The 17482-nt window shown below is 44.4% G+C and overlaps 1 pseudogene; it reads right to left on the bottom strand.

Moving 5' to 3' along the window:
- Window positions 1-12892: 12892 nt before the first annotated feature.
- The window catches only part of LOC116979289, a 117312-nt pseudogene continuing 112722 nt past the window's right edge, over window positions 12893-17482 (bottom strand).

Raw genomic sequence — 17482 nt, 5'->3', positions numbered from 1 at the left:
GTAGGGGAATACAGTAATTATGCGGCTTTCAGACCGCAGGGGTCCCCAGGAAAGGGGTTAAACGGACCGGAAAGGTCAGCCCTGGTGCCGGTAGGGGTTTTCCCTCCGGTAATATATATGGGTGCTGGGATTCTCGGGGGAGGGGAAATCCACCAGCTATGCAGTGCCCAGACCGCAGAGGTCCACAAGATATGGGGTAAATCGACCCAAGTGGTTAGTCCTGGTGCCGGGAGGGTTCCTTTCCGGAAAAATGAATAATGTGGAGGTTGACCAGGATGGAGCCTTATTGAGAGGAGGCTCAAGATAGATACACCCTAACATCAGGAGTTGTGTCAGTGCGGGACTATGGGGAAAGTCCGTGCCAGCAGCAGGGCTGCTTAAAGGGGATACTGAGTCTATGGCAATGTTGGGCAGATGGGAGAGCCCGTGCCAGCAGCGCTTTGTAACAGGGCTGCATAATGGGGAAGCCGAGTCTATGGCAGTGCCGGCCTATTGCTCTAGGCCGCGCCAGCAGCGCCTTGTAATAGGGCTGCTTAAATGTATGGCAACAGCACCTGTAGAAGGGCTGCATGATGTCTCCCTCATGGAGGAGGTGAGCTTACCGGGGCATTTTCTGACCCTGAAGGGTGGGCCTGTTGGAGAGGCCGCGCCAGCAGCGCCTTGTAGTAGGGCTGCTTAATGTCTCCCTTATGGAAGAGGAGAACATGTCGGGTCAGTGTAAATCTGATGCCGAGGCTGAGGGTATAGCGGGGAGCATACCTCAAGGGATGAAGGGCACATGTCAGAGGTACAATGCCTGGCAGCAAGGTTGCCATCCCAACACCGCTATCAGGGGACGTTAGAGCCACCTGCCGAATCTTCTATTCAGGTAAGACCTATTCCACAGGCAAAACCTGAAGGACGAAGCATAAACTGTTGGACCAATTAGGCCAACGACGAGTAAGGATTCATAGTTTAGGGGAAAACGCACCCCACGGCTTCATCGGCAGGAAGCGGTTCACTGAAGCTGGTAGCAGCATTAAAGCTGACCAGAGTTACTCTACAACTAAGTGACCACGAACAAGTTGGTAAGATTTACAATGGGTTGTGCAATACACAAATGATTGAGACATTGTCATCTACTCAGAGGCATTTTAGCCAGGTAAACTGGACATTACTAGTATTCCAAGAAGGTTGGAATTTGGCCAGAAGAGTGTTGAGCCAGGTTTAGTATTTTAGCCAGGTTTGCCTTTGAGGCAGGCTCGGGAAGGTTAATAATTGACAATATGCTGCTGCCTGCCCGCTGAGTTAAAAAGTTCCCACGGTAGACTCACGATACACTGTGCACCGTGAGTCTTGCGTGGGACCTTTTTAACTCAGCGGGCAGCAGCAGCATATTGTCAATTATTAACCTTCCCGCGCAATATACCCTCACCTTCTCTTTTATGAATGGGGATTTAGTTCCCCTTTCTTCGAGGACCGACCGGAGGTTCCGCTGTCACCTCTGCAGGCCGCCCTCGGTGAACGTTTTCAAGGACCTTTCTTCAAGGACCGAAAAAATGGCCGCTATTCGGAGGTTTTCGTTATTTGGATCTTTGGATAAAAGGTTGTTCACCTGTACAATGATCATCAGAGATATTTGAAGGCATTGCTATGATGAGGCAATTTAACAGTACGATAACAATAAATCATTCAAAGGACTACTCAGTTCAAAAACACTTGTGATGTATAGTCTGGATTATATTTTGACGCTGTATTTGGCTAAAATCCAATGTTTCAGTCTCAAGCTACTTGAGAAATTGTTCTCTCCTATCCAGTTAAATTAGGTTGTTATCAAATGGATAATTGGCCTGTGACTCCGCCCTGGGTGACAGATTGGAGTCAATAGAAACCTGGAACTGCCTTGTTGTTATAAAGCAATTTCTATTCATTAGACTAACTGGCAATGTAATAGATGTGATGCAGCTGTGGGAGAACTGACAGCATGCTTAATGGCAAACAATAAGGGCCATGACGGTCATTGATAATACAACTTTGCTATTACCAGCTGAAGCTACTAAAGTCACTATGATGGACAAACAGTATTCAGCATTGCTCCAGTAGTTGATCAATAAATATGTCATTATATTGCAAAATGATGCTATGGCTTAAGGTGGGAAAATGCGAATGTCATCTCTAGTTGGAGGTTAAAGAGTGATTGAGTGAATATACATGGGCGCATATTCAACTTCATGTTGATACACTTTGATGTGGCATATGATAATCACGAGGGTGCAATCAGGTAAAAGATCCTGTAAAAGGTACATAATCTCATTTGCCACTGGAGTATCATTAAGTACAGATCAATGACAACACAGAATGGGTGTTGGACCACACAGTATTTATGAAATTCTGATTCAATGCAACACCGAATATAGATATGTTGTATTCATGCTAATTCAAAGGTGGCAAAAATGTGTGGCATAACAGTGGCGAAAGATACATTCTCGCTACGCATGAGGAATGGTCTTTTATGTCTTCCTCCATTTTGCTTTATGAGTCGGGTCTTGAAATAAAGTCATCAAGAGCCGCTTTAGGTTCCAGCTGTGGAATTGGCCTATGCAGTTTGATTCCCGGTTTGTCGGGAATAATAATAATGCAACCTTATATGGTTATTTTAAACGTAACTTGCTGGTTCAGCCTGTGGCTTGGGAGATCAGCTGTTGCATGATAAAATCAATATATGTTCTACAGATTCTCAATAGACTGCTTACGGCTTGGGTTGTCACGCCTATTTTGTATGTATTCACAGTGCTGGAATGATACCAAAAAGCGGTACTTTTCTGCTTCAGTTTGTTTAATACTCATGTTACATTTAAAATGGTACAGATTCTGAGTTATTGCAGTTCATTTAAATGGTCTTTGACAATATTGAGTTATAGGGTCATTAACTGTGCCAAGGTGCTTTCCATCAGACTTACTGCAACTAACGAGGTCCAAGTTGTTGGGTTCACCTTGGATATCGAGTTAGTAAAGGATATCTGTTACACAAGTTTACCAGGACAAGTACAATGCAGTATGGGAGATTGACATTGTGTTAACACTATTACACCAGGGGGTTCCAGCTACATTCTTAGCTTTGATCGGACCTCATTAGGTAGTTATCCTCCTGGCGCTGGTTAGCGCAACAGGTCACTCGCTACATTATTGTGACAGGAGAGGATGATTACATCTGCAAATATATGCATAGTATTTTATGCTATAATTAATTTAAACAGAGCAGTAGGGGTGTCAGGTCTCAAAATAGCTCAAGACATACCCAGGGACCTTTCGTTATGTGGGGACAGACACATACAACAATACGTCAAGGTCACCAAGAGCCTTTGAGACTCTGAGCTAACTACGATTGTTAGTTTCAAAAGATGTTATAAGAACCTATCTGCTCAGATCTTGCCAGGTGTTAAAACGGAGTTGAGTTATGCAGGGGTAGATACTGATCCGGGTCTCACTCCACCAGGGCTGCTATAACAGCAGCAGCAAGGGTTAATTACGTTCCGCTGGACCACATCCTAACGGCTGTAGCGTGGTCAAACGAACAAATTTTCGAACATGTTATAATAACCCGTTGCCAGACCAGGGGTATTTCTCCATTTATTTTATGGTCTGTTATAGGTTCCATCCGGATGAGAGATGTGATTATTGTTATTGCTTAATTAACAGCATCAGCATGTTTAAATCTATGATCTTTATTTTATGAGGAGTTACGATGAGGGATTACGTGCCCTCCGTTCCCAGCCCTCATTAAGATCATCTGGTAGTTCTAGTCTTCTTTGATCTTACTATCATACTTCAGTCACTATTATCTGTGATTTCACACCGCTGCTTTGAAGATTGACGCACGTGCGGCTGAACGGGGCTTCTTCACGTAATCTCCCTCATTGTAACTCCTCATAAAATAAAGATCAAACTTCAAACTGGTAAGTTCTCGTTTAATCTTACTATTTTATTGTAACATGTTAGATTCTAAGGAGGATTGACAGGATGAATGCAGAGAGAGTGTTCCCACTGGTTGGATCATGTGGGAGGCATACTATTAGAACAGGGAGCACCCATTTAAGATGGAGGTGAGGAGGAATGTTTTTTTCTCAGTGATTGTGAAACTTTGGAATCTTCTACTGAAGAAGTTACTGAATCTGGCGTTTGACAGACAGGTCAACTACAAAGAGCTTGGTCAGAGAACTCAGTGTAGTGCAAGGAGACTAAAGTACAAATTCAGTCACTGTACTTGTTTAAAACCTGTTATCTCTGTTAACTCTTTTAGTTGTGTTGAAAGTCACTAACCTGTATGTTCACTGCTTCTCTCACCCGGCCTGCTGTGTACTTCCAGAATTTTCTGTTTCGGTTCAGACTTCCAGAATTTGCAGTATTACTTACTGAAGCTTTTTTTAAAAAGAAATCCAGTTCAATGCAGCCATCCTAAAGATGCAATGAGTCTCTGAATGCAGTTGGGTGTACAATATAATATAAAGACTGGAGAGCTGCCTGAACCTGCCGATTGCATGCTATAGGGAGGATATTGTACTTTCTAGAGTTGTACTTCAGGGCGGCACGGTGGCGCAGCGGTAGAGTTGCTACCTTACAGCGCCTGCAGCACCGCAGACCCGGGTTTGATCCCGACTATTGGTGCTGTCTGTACGGAGTTTGTACGTTCTCCCCATGAACATGTGGATTTTCTCCAAGATCTTTGGTTTCTTCCCACACTCCAAAGACATACAGATATGTAGGTAAATTTGATTGGTAAATGTAAAAAATTGTCCCTATTGTGTGTAGAATACTGTTAATATGCAGGGGAACATGGTGCGCCGTGTATATGTGGCATACACGGTGGGCTGAAGGGCCTGTTTCGTGCTGTATCTTTAAAACTAAAACTAAAACTAAACTAATCTGCTTCTGGTCATAATCTCCCAAGGGAAGGACTAGTTCACAGTTGGCCATCCAGAGCCGCACAGCAGAGGCCTCTTCAATTGAATGTAACCAATGCTCCTCTGAATGGCTTTGATTAGTAGTGACAAGGAATCGCTAACAGATAAAACCATTCACACCCTTGGGCTTCAGCTCCAAGTCTTCACCCCACCCACCCAATCCCCAGCTGTTTTATCAACAAGCTCCTTTTTGTTTCACTGGTCAATTTCCAAGGCAGATGCTATTGCCAAGTTTTCAGTACACAATGGTGGAAATGTGAATATCAGAAATGTGGGTACTTGGGAAAATAGAAGATGTCTGTGAAAAGATCTGTGAAACCTGCTTGACATCATTTGCAGGAGGTTGCAGAACCATGTGACATAGATGGCTCCAGATAGTCTGAAGCCTGGGAAGAGATTGCAGAGAGGTTTCTGTCCTGATGGCCTGCAAGTTGCCAATATATCTGGGATTCAGCAGATGGAGCTATGCCCTGATGCTAAAGGCATGCTTGGGATTGGTTGGGGAAATGTTATGTCTCAATTATGTTGCAGTGCCTTATTGCCATTATTTGTGATTGGTCTAAAAGAGTGGCCTCACCAAAGATGTTTCTTTATCTAGTGATAATGTTTTTTTACTTAATGGAAGTGTTTCCCCCCTAAATGCTATGTGTTGAAACTATGTTATGTACTATTGTATGATTGGGCCAAAGAGTTGTCATTCTATGTATTTTGCAGCCTGTATCGGTAATTGGCTTGTGGGGGTTGCCTCCCCAAAGTACTTTCGCGCCATTAGTTCGGAGGGGAAGAAAGGGGCGGGGAGCACAATGGGCTGTGCTGATTGTTTTTGGTCTGTTCTATTTGAGCGAGGCTGCGTTGGGCTCGGGTAAGTGGTAACGAGCATCAGTCCCGCAGTATTGTATACAATAAAATAGAGTTGGAATTCCAGTGCTCGTATTCGGTGTTTGACTGAACCAGACTAGGGGGGGGTAAGTTTAGATCCGGAATTAACTGAAACACATGGCCAACTCACTGAGCAGCCTAACCTTCCCGATGCTTCTTGGTTTTGGCCGGGAGTCTGGAGAGTCTGAAGCCTGGTGCAGCAACGGGTGCAGTTGTTGGAAGGTGAGTGAAAAGTAAACTAGTGGAGGAACTCAGCGGGTCAGGCAGCATCTGTGGAGGGGAAAAGGACAGACAACGTTTCGGGTCAGGATCCTTCTTCAGTGATGGAGTAACGGAAGATAGCTCATTGAAGGAAGAGAGGAGAAGGGGTAAGGCAAGAACTGGCAAGTGATACGTTGATCCAGGTGGGGAGAGAGTCATTGACAGATGAGTCAGGTAGAGGAGCGAGGTGTAGACTGTAACCAAGGCTGGAGATGATGAGTGGGAAAGGTGGTGGAATCTGATAAAGAAGGCTGGTGAGGAGTGAAATGTGGAACCAGAGGGAGGGATGGTGGGTAGAAGGATATGGGTGGGCAGGGGAGGGAAAGAAAAATAGGGGACCTGGTGTAGGGAGGGGTGGGAGATGTGGAAAGAGGTGGTGGAAGAAGAGAAAGGAACTAAGTGAGGAGACAGGGGGGGTGGAAAGAAAGGTGTGTGTGAGCACATGGAGAGAGGGGCGAGGTGGTGGGAGCTGGGTGGATGACAAGGGGAGTTTGCTTACCCCAAATTGGAGAATTCAATATTCATGCCGTTAGGTAATGCTCCACGTTGAAGTAAGGGTTCAACTTGATAGTGGAGGAGGACTGAAAGGTTGGTATGGGAATGGGAAGGGGAATTATAGTGACTTGTAATTGGGTGCTCCAGCAGGCTCAAGCAAGTGTTCAGCAAAGCGATCATCTAGTCTATGGTTGGTCTCACAAATGAATAGGAAACCAACTCAAGAGCACAGAATGCAATAAATAGTGTTGGGAGAGATGTATCTGGGTTTCATCCTGATTACGGATGCTGCCTGAATGTAGTTTTTATGTTCTCCCTGTGACCGTGTGGGTTTTCTCTGGGTGCTCTGGTTTACTCCCACATTTCAAAGACGTGCAAGTCGATAGGTTAATTGGCTTTTGTAAAATTGCCCTAGTGTGTGGAATGTGAAACTGAGATAACTTAGACCTAGTGTACAGGTGATCGTTGGTTGGAATGGACTCAGTGGGCTGAAGGGCTTGTTTCCATGCTGTATCTCTAAACTAACCTAAACTAAATTAAACTCTGTCTTACATGAAAGGGCTATTGGAATCCCTGAATGGAGGTGAGTGATGAGGTGTAGGGATAGCTGTTGCATCTCCTGCGTTTGCAGGGAAAGTGCCCGTGATCAGTTACTTAGATGTGCAGAACAATGCCAGATGGAATTTAATCCTGATTAGTGCAAGGTGCGGCATTTTGATAGTACAAATGAGGATAGAACATAGACAATGAGTGGTAGGGCTATTGAGTTAAAAATGGATCTTGCTGTAAAAGTTCAAACGTCTCTGAAGATGGCAGCAGAGGTAGAGGAAGACATATGGGATAGTTGCCTTCATTGGCAGGGGCTTAGAATGTAAGGATATTGTACAATTTTATAAATCAGTGTTTAGGTCACAATTAGAGGACTGTGTGCAGCCAGTTCACCACACTATTAGAAGCTAGTGATTGCATTGGAGAGTGCCAAGAACACTGGCCAGGATGTCGTCGTCGTCGTCGTCGTCGTCGTCGTCGTCGTCGTCGTCATCATCATCATCATCATCGAAAACATCAACGGGCACAGTGCCATACAATGCTATGTATGACAGTGATCGCAACTTCTACTGAAGTGTGGATGGCCGTTGGCTCATAAGGAGCTCATCCGCCCTTTGACAGGTCTTGTTTTTGGTCCTGCTGGGGGTCCACAGCCCCCTCCTCACCTGGCAAACCAGGTGGGGGAGACGGTTTAGTCGCCGACTATCTGACCATGGAGCAGATAGCATGGGATTACATGGTACCTGTGGAGGTGGGAACTCCCCCCGATGTGACCAGGACAATTTCCATTATAAGGAGAGATTGGTTTGGCTGTGTTTGTTTTCTTTGGAGCAGAGCAGACTGATGGGGCATTTGATGGAGTAATGTGGCAAAGAAACAGGCACTTCAGCCAATCAATCCACACTGACCGACAAACAACACTAACACGCATCCCTTTTTATACTTCCCAAGTAGTCATCCTCCAAAGTCTACCACTTACTCACATACCAGTCAATTGACCATTTACAAGGGTCAATTAAGCGACCAACATGTATATCTTTGGGATGTGGAAGGAAATGGAGCATGTAAGGAAAACAAATGTAGTTACAAGGAGAATAAGCTAACTCCACACAGAAAGCAGCTCAATGTTGGCTCAGCCAACATTTTGAATCAATTTAGGTGGGAATGAGAAATAATAAAGTAATACGTTACAGATGGATGCAGTTATGTAGCCTTCCTAGTTAGTTATATTGTAGAACAAAGTAAAAATTAAGGTATAATATTAGCCCGCATTAATCATGACGATTTTAGTTATTGTTTAGATTAGACATAGAAACATAGAAACATAGAAATCAGGTGCAGGAGTAGGCCATTCGGCCCTTCGAGCCTGCACCGCCATTCAATATGATCATGGCTGATCATCCAACTCAGTATCCCGTACCTGCCTTCTCTCCATACCCTCTGATCCCTTTAGCCACAAGAGCCACATCTAACTCCCTCTTAAATATAGCCAATGAACTGGCCTCAACTACCCTCTGTGGCAGAGAGTTCCAGAGATTCACCACTCTGTGTGAAAAAAGTTTTTCTCATCTCGGTTTTAAAGGATTTCCCCCTTATCCTTAAGCTGTGACTTCTTGTCCTGGACTTCCCCAACATCGGGAACAATCTTCCTGCATCTAGCCTGTCCAACCCCTTAAGAATGTTGTAAGTTTCTATAAGATCCCCTCTCAGTCTCCTAAATTCTAGAGTATAAACCAAGTCTATCCAGTCTTTCTTCATAAGACAGTCCTGACATCCCAGGAATCAGTCTGGTGAACCTTCTCTGCACTCCCTCTGGAAGTGGCGGCGCTGTTAACAGCTGCGGCTCGCCTGCAGTCCGTCTGTCTTTACTTTTTCTCTGTTGTTTTTTTTGTCTTGTTTTGGTTAAGTTTTAGTTTGTTGGGTTGTGTTAGGGGCGGTGAAACATGTTCTCTGTCTCTTCCTTCGGGGGAATGCGACTTTTTCGTTTCGTATCCCCCTTCTCTGCCTCCGTCTGCGCTGAGGCCTAATGGCGGAGCTGGCGACCTCCAACATGCGACCGACCCCGAGGCTCCAGAGGCAGAGCCAGCCAGAACTTACCAACGCGAGGCTGGATGTCTTCGGGGCTGAGGCAGCAGTGGCCCGACTTGCTGGTGCGGCGTCCTGGCTTTCGGCGGCAGCCTGGAGCTGATGCAGCGGGTCTCAGAACTGAGACTGTGGGACCCGGAGCTGGGGCGGTGGCCTGGAGCGGAGACTGCGGGACCCGGAGCTGGGGCGGCGGCCTGGAGCGGAGACTGCGGGACCTGGAGCTGGGGCGGCGGCCTGGAGCAGAGACTGCGGGACCCGGAGCTGGGGCGGCGGCCTGGAGCTGGGGCGGCGGCCTGGAGCGGAGACTGCGGGACCTGGAGCTGGGGCGGCGGCCTGGAGCAGAGACTGCGGGACCCGGAGCTGGGGCGGCGGCCTGGAGCGGAGACTGCGGGACCCGGAGCTGGGGCGGCGGCCTGGAGCTGGGGCGGCGGCCTGGAGCGGAGACTGCGGGACCGGGAGCTGGAGCGGCGGCCTGGAGCAGAGACTGTGGGACCCGGAGCTCGGGCAGCAGCCCGGAGCGGAGACTGCGGGACCCGGAGCTGGGGCAGCTGCTGATGCTGTGGCGGGCCGTCTCGGAGCGGAGACGGTGTTCCGGCTTTCGGCGGCGGCGACATCACCACGGAGGTCCGCTGGACTGGAGGGTGGCATCTTCGGCCTGGATCGATCGCCTCAGCGCAGAGGGAGAACAAGGAGGGAAGAGACGGAGACTAAGACTTTGCCTCCATCACAGTGAGGATGTGCTTGGTGAACTCACTGTGGTGGATGTTTAATTTGTGTTTATTGTATGTTTTGTTATTATTGGTTCTGTGTATGACTGCAGGCAACATAATTTTGTTCAGACCGAAATGTCTGAATGACAATAAAGGAATCTAATCTAATCTAATCTAATCTAAGGCAATAATGTCCTTCCTCAGATTTGGTGACCAAAACTGTACGCAATACTCCAGGTGTGGTCTCACCAAGACCCTGTACAACTGCAGTAGAACCTCCCTGCTCCTATACTCAAATCCTTTTGCTATGAAAGCTAACATACCATTCGCTTTCTTCACTGCCTGCTGCACCTGCATGCCTATTTTCAATGACTGGTGTACCATGACACCCAGGTCTCGCTGCATCTCCCCTTTTCCTAATCGGCCATCATTTAGATAATAGTCTGCTTTCCTGTTTTTGCCACCAAAATGGATAACCTCACATTTATCCACATTATACTGCATCTGCCAAACATTTGCCCACTCACCCAGCCTATCCAAGTCACCTTGCAGTCTCCTAGCATCCTCCTCACAGCTAACACTGCCCCCCAGCTTAGTGTCATCCGCAAACTTGGAGATATTGCCTTCAATTCCCTCATCCAGATCATTAATATATATTGTAAATAGCTGGGGTCCCAGCACTGAGCCTTGCGGTACCCCACTAGTCACAAATCAAACTGACATGGGTAGCCTAGTTCATAAAATGGGGACAGTTAGGGACGGTTTCTCAAAGCAACATGATGATGAAACAGGTTATTATTGATCTCCTATTATGCACTCAGAAAAAGATTAATTAATAAGGATCTCCTAGAAAATGACTGAACATAGCCTGCTAGAATTTCAATTCAGTTGAGGATCAGAAGAACGTGTATGAAACACCAATGTCTCAAAACTTAAATAAAGACAATTACAATGGTATGAGGACAGGGTTGACCAAACTAAACTAAAGGCAAAAACGATAAGATTAATGGTTGCTGGCATTTAAGGACATATTTCATAAATCTCAGCAAATCTTCGTAGTGAGGCAGAACAGCTCTATGACAAGTATATACAATCTGTGTTAGTTAAGGATGGTATCACATTGAAAGAGAATAACATGTTCTGCAAGTAACTAGAAAAGCTATTTTTTGCACATGTACTGTATAGCATTTTGCAAATCTTGATGCAACATTACATCATATAGGTGAGAATCACGCCTGAATTAATGTTTTAAACGTCTTCACCGTATTTAAGGAAGGATATACTTGCATTGGAGGCAATCAGGAAAAGATATATTAGCTTCATTACAGGGATGAAGGGATTTACCTACAATGAAATGTTGAAAAGGTTGGGCAAAAACTCAACAATATAAGAAAATGAGAGATGAATTTATTGTGACACTAGACTAAGTGGGACCCGTTGGGTCCCAGTCACACGGGAGGTCTGGTCCCCCAACGCAACCCATTCCCCAATGCATTGTTCCACCATTCACTTGATTCCCCAACACAACCCGTTCCCCCAACGCAATATTCCACCACTCACCCATAGCCCCTAACTGCGCAGCTCATTTACCCTCATCCCCAGCACTCTTCCCCCCTCCTCTTCATGTGTGGGAGGGGAGGAGGGGAGGGAACGTGGGTGTGTGGTGAGAGGGCAGGAGGGGAGTGGGGTGTGCATGGGCAGGGTGGGTGGAGGAGGGGGGACAGCATGATGTGGGGGAGCAGGGGGGTGGGGTGGGAGGGGAGGTGTGTATGTGTTGCAGGGGGGGGGGTGTGGTGGCGGGGGGAGGGTGGTAGCGGGGGGGGTTTGTGGTTGCCGCAGAAACAGCTCGCACTCACTCTCCGCTCTCTGCTCACTCTGCTCCTCAGCTTTCGGCCTCACTCAGCGTCTCCCAGCTCCGGCCTCTGCTCCGGCCTCACTCAGTGGCTCCCGGCCCCGGTCTGGCCGCACTTAATAGCTCCCGGCCACACTTAGCGGCTCCACTTGGTGGTCTCCGCAGAAGCTGCCCGCACTTGCTCTCTCCGCAGTCTGCTCTCTACGCACTCTCCGCACTCTCCGCTCACTGCGCACACCGCTCACTCTGCTCCTTCAGCTTTATTCTCCACGCTGCCGATGATTTACAGCAGGTGCCGGATGGGACGGTTTTTATGATTTTTAAACCTTCATAACTTTTGTAATATTCCACCGATCAGAACAAAACTTGGTGCACTTGCAGCACAGGAGAGTGGCAGGTAAGGTGGTGAAAAATCGTAGTGCTATCGGATACCGTTTTTGCAAAAATGTAAAAATAAGGCAAACCGGAAGAGGACAAGATGAGAGTTTTAGTTAAGTATAGATATAGATAGAGAATAGAATAGAATAGATAGAAGATAGATAGATAGATTTAAGATTCCAAATGGATCCGACAGTATGGATGCTGAAAGCGTGGCGGCATTTGGGACCAGGGAGAATAACTTCACTATATGAGGGTGCACATATTAAAAGGAGATGAGGAAGAATTTTTCTCTCAAAAGATCATGTTCTGTGTATTATATATTCAAGGCAGAGATGCACAAACATTTAAATTACAAGAGGGAGCTTGGGAAGTGATTTTGAGGACAAGAATGGATTAACCATACTATGGGAGAGCAATTTCGAGGAAGTGATTTGCCTAATCCTGCTCCTATTTCTTATGTTCTCATAACCATTTTCTGAGCAATACATTTATTCATTTGAGTTTTACTTGTATTTCATGCCTGGTAGTATAGGCCGTACAGTACACGTGGTTAGCAGCTTAGTAAAGGTAGGGCCAAAACACATGCAATTGATGGTCTAGTATACCAGGCCACATACAACAGACCAATAGTCTAGTCTGGTAGATCGCACATTAGCCACATCTAAAGGTCTAGCGTACTAGGCCCAACATTACAAGCAACCTAAAATGGCCTAAAATTCTATGCCACAATTTACATGCTCATAGCCGAGTATTCTAGGCCTAATATTATGGACAGCTGAAGATTTAGTACGTCAGGTCCTATTTACACGCAGCTGACTTTTTCACTGATGATTATGCAGTTGTCTATAGAAGATACTGTTGATTTTATTGTCACATGTAGTTTTTCCTCAGGGACTCTTAGTTTGTTGCTCGGTGATTTATTTCCATTGTTAGCAGTGGCCATTTCCAAATTCCTCTCATGTATTGCTGATGTAGAAGCAGTGACAGTGAAGTGATTTTGGGTTCCACTGTAGTGACAGCAAATATAGTGGGAGAAGGCTCGGCGATAAGTTCCATTGAAGAGGGTGTAAACCAGAGGATTGACACCAGACGAGGTGTAGCCAACCCACACAAAGACGTTGAGGAGATCTCCAATGATGGATTCATTGCAGGATTCCTTGCAGATAACGGACAAAACATTAGTGATGAAGAATGGGCACCACATGACCACAAACAAAAAGAAGACAATCCCAAGCACTTTCGAAGCCCTTTGTTCATTGTTAATTGATTGCATGGTGCCTTTCCGAAAAAGCTTAGCTTCCTTATTCAAGGGCGATCTTGAGGTTTTGTCTGGAGTCTCTGGCCTTTTTATCATTGCTGCATTTTCTATTAAGTTGCCCTTTTTAAAAAAATGCATGTTTGCTCGTTTTTCTTTTTGGTCACCTAAAAAGACACTGATCTGTTTTTGCAGTGTGTGTACCGTCAGGCAGTAGGTAAAAACCATTATAATCAGTGGGATAAAAAATGCTACAAAAGAACCAATTAGAAGAAAGCTTTCTTCATTAATAACGCAGCTGTTGACAATAAAAACCCTGGATTCGTCTTCAAGGCCAATAACAAGAATTGGCATTGAGATGCCTGTAAGAGATAATTTAAAGATAATAATAAATCAGTCAAAAATTTATAACAAATTTTATAACAAATGAACCTAAGATGCAAATGATAAAGGAACCAGAATAAGATATGAAAACATTACCAGTGATAGACACAAAATGCTGGAGTAACTCAACAGGACAGGCAGCATTTCTAGAGAGAAGGAAAGGGCGACATTTCGGGTCGAGACCCTTCTTCAGACCCCAAAATGTCACCCATTCTTTCTCTCCAGAGATGCTGCCTGTCCTGCTGAGTTACTCCAGCATATTGTGTCTATCTTTGGTTTAAGCCAGCAAGGTGCTCCATCCACCCCAGTACTACCTGCCCACATTTGGCTTATATCGCTTTAAACTTTTCCTATCCTGTCCAAATGCCTTTTAAATGTTGTTATAATTTCTGCCTCAACTACCTCCTCCGGAAGTTCATTTTATATACCCATCACCCTGTGTGCGAGGTCAATTGGCTTCTGTAAATTGCCCCTAGTGTGTTGGACATAGAATTACTGTACGGGTGATCATTGGACGGCATGTGCAGGGAATGCACAGATGATACATTGAATATTGTCTATGGAATTGATGTGATATAATGCACTACAATGTTGAGAACTATATTCTGCACTCTGCTCCGTCTGTTCTACTTGAGTTTGACGATTGTATTTATGTGTGGTATATCTAATCTGTTTGGATAACATGCAAAATAAATCTTCTAAATAATCAATCTAAACCTAAATCTAAGATGGAACAGGACATATTTACTCTGTTCTGCCTTGTTATTTTCCCGCTCTATAACTGAATATCAGCAAGACAGAACATTTGGGAAAATGTCATGCAGGTTAATATTGTAGGTAAGTGAGTAACTATTAATTTTGTTCATATTAACCTCCAGGCTACGTTCCATTGCAGAGGAATAAAAACATGCTTTTTACAGAGATGATAAATCTCAAAAATAATTATCTAATTAGATGGAAATCAAATGACAAAATCATAACTGTGCACCATGCAGCATTCTGAGTTCTATATAATGAAAATATAAAGAATGAATTGATTGAACTGAAACAGGGGTTCACATGGTTATGTGGAGAAACAAATACCTAGCGCTAAATGTTATTCCCTTATCCTGTATCGACACACTGTAAATGGCACAATTGTAATCATGTATTGTCTTTTCAGCTGACTGGTTCGCACACAACAAAAGCTTTTCACTGTACCTTGGTACACGTGACAATAGACTAAACTGAAACTGAACTGAAATAAGCAGTTATGACTGGGCTAGAAGCAGAAGAAATATTTACCTACTGAAATGGTCCAGACTGCCATTATTTTTATAAACGCTATGGTTCGTGAGTTGAAGCGGCTATGCTCGATAGGATTACGAATTCCAATGTAACGATCCAATGATATCGCACACAGATGCATGATAGATGCAGTGGAAAGAGAACATCCAAATAAATCCAGATGGGACACAGCTTCTCTGGGAAAGGCCAGATGTTGTCTGAAACACAAAATATTCAGATTACACAAACTCATTAATCCCACTTTTCTCCCCTGATCACTCTTTCTATGAACCACACACACTTGATGGGATCTCTCTATTCAGATCTCTTTTCAGTTAGAGTACCAAACGTTGATCCTTACTTTAATATTGTCCAGTCATCAATCAGTAATAACTCACAGGATCCTCCCCATGACCACAGGACCTGCAATAATGTGCAATGTTGTAAAAGATGATTTTTCCAAAATATTACTTTTATTTGAGCATTTGTCATGAGATTTGCAGAAAACACAATGGTACATACAATTCCCACAAAAGGATTATATGGCATGTTTTATATTAAGAAATTGCAACAGGAAAAAAAATTGCCAATGCTTCACAAAAAAGCACCACCACTCATTGTAATCACCTAATGGTTGAGTCAGGGGGCACCTCATCTTGTTGGTCAAATGGTATCCTTTCTTGTCCAGCTTAGTGAGTCTTCTGTTCATCAAGCTGTTGTTAATACAAACTTCCAACCGTATGACAAGGGCACCAGGCATTTGAAAACGTGATGAGTTATCTGATCAATAGAGTGTTGGCCTGATTAATGGGATTAGATAGAAATAACCAGGAACTGAAACAAATGCTGGAATTGGAATGGATACATTTGCTCATATCAGGTACATAGAGAGGGAAATAAATATGTCATAAAGAGAAAAGATGAAAACAAATAAGAACATTTGAAATATTTAATATTTAATGAAAGAACTGCAGATGCTGGTTTAAAACAAAGATAGGCAGAGAATGCTGGAGTAACTCAGCGGGACAGGTAGCATCTCTGGAGTGAAGGAATGGGTGGTGTTTTGGGTCTGAAGAACTGACTCTCAGTCTGAAGAATGGTCTCGACCAGAAACGTCACCCGTTCCTTCTCTCCAGAGATGTTGCCTGTCCCGACGAGTTACTCCAGCATTCTGTGTTTGAAATCTTCTCTAATTTGAAATCCTTAATGGACTGAAATGTTCTGTTTTTCCTACCAAGCGTGCAACTATTACCAAGGATCAGATTGTTAATAGGGTACTTCCCCTAAAGGTCACTTGATTTCTTGTGGTAGGTTCAATGAGTAATTGTTTTGCAAATGGAGCAAGTGAATGAAACTGGCAGGAGAGTTAAGTACAACTCTTCCTTACTTAACGATTTTCACATCAATCACTCAGCAATTTTCTTCATTGAATTCTGTCACTTTGCTTTTCAAATTGGAGCTATTCCAGCATTAAAAATCCATATGTCCATCAACCTTGGGGCCTTTTCCACAGCTAGTAAACAGAGCAGAAGAAAGATTGTACAAGAACTTGTTGAAACATGTTGTCAGGCATGTGAAGTCAGACACATGAAGTTAGACAGTTATTCTATATCTGTAATCATAACCCATGACGCAAGAGAGCCTTTTAGTAACAGTAGCACACCATAGTCAGGAGTCAAATACAGCAGCTGCTGAGAGAGAGAAAGGGAGAGGGGGAGGGAGAGGGAGAGGGAGAGGGGGAGAGGAGAGATGAGACATTTTTCGTCATGAAGTTGATGCCGACATAACTTTCTGACAAATACAAAAGAAAATACTGGAAACACTCAGCACCAGGCAGCATCTGTGGAAAGATAAATAGAGAGGTCGTTTTGGAGTGCAGATCTTTCAATAGTTATGAAATGTTAACCCTGTTTCTCTTTCCATGGATGCCGCTTGACCTGCTGAGTGGTTCCAGCATGTTTTGTTTTTTATTTCAGACCTCTAGAAGTTTTTTTTCATTTTCAATAACTTTCTGACAGTCTGCACATATTATTTGTGCCACTGAGGTGCCAACACTATAGTGGGCGGTATTGTAGGTAGTGACGATGGTAGTCAAATATTGCAGCAGAATCTTGTACAGTTGGTCAGGTGGGCTGAGGAATGGTTGATAGAACCTAATACAAAGGCAGGGCTTAAGGTGAATGATAGGGCTCTGGAGAGTGTTGTAGAGAGAGGGATCTAGGAATACAGGTACATAGTTCCTTGAATGTGGCATCACAGGTATATAGGGTGGTCAAATGGCTTTTATCCGTCAGAGTATTGAGTATAGAAGTTGAGACATCATATTTTTTGTATAAGACATTAGTGAGGCTACATGTAAAGTATTGTGTTCAGTTTTGGTCACCATGTTATAAGGGAAAACTGGATATGGTGCAGAGAAGATTTA

Source organism: Amblyraja radiata, chromosome 12 (assembly GCF_010909765.2).
Source record: "Amblyraja radiata isolate CabotCenter1 chromosome 12, sAmbRad1.1.pri, whole genome shotgun sequence".
Lineage (NCBI taxonomy): Eukaryota > Metazoa > Chordata > Chondrichthyes > Rajiformes > Rajidae > Amblyraja > Amblyraja radiata.
Note: the sequence above shows the minus strand (reverse complement) of the source record. Positions and strands in the feature narration are given on the sequence as shown.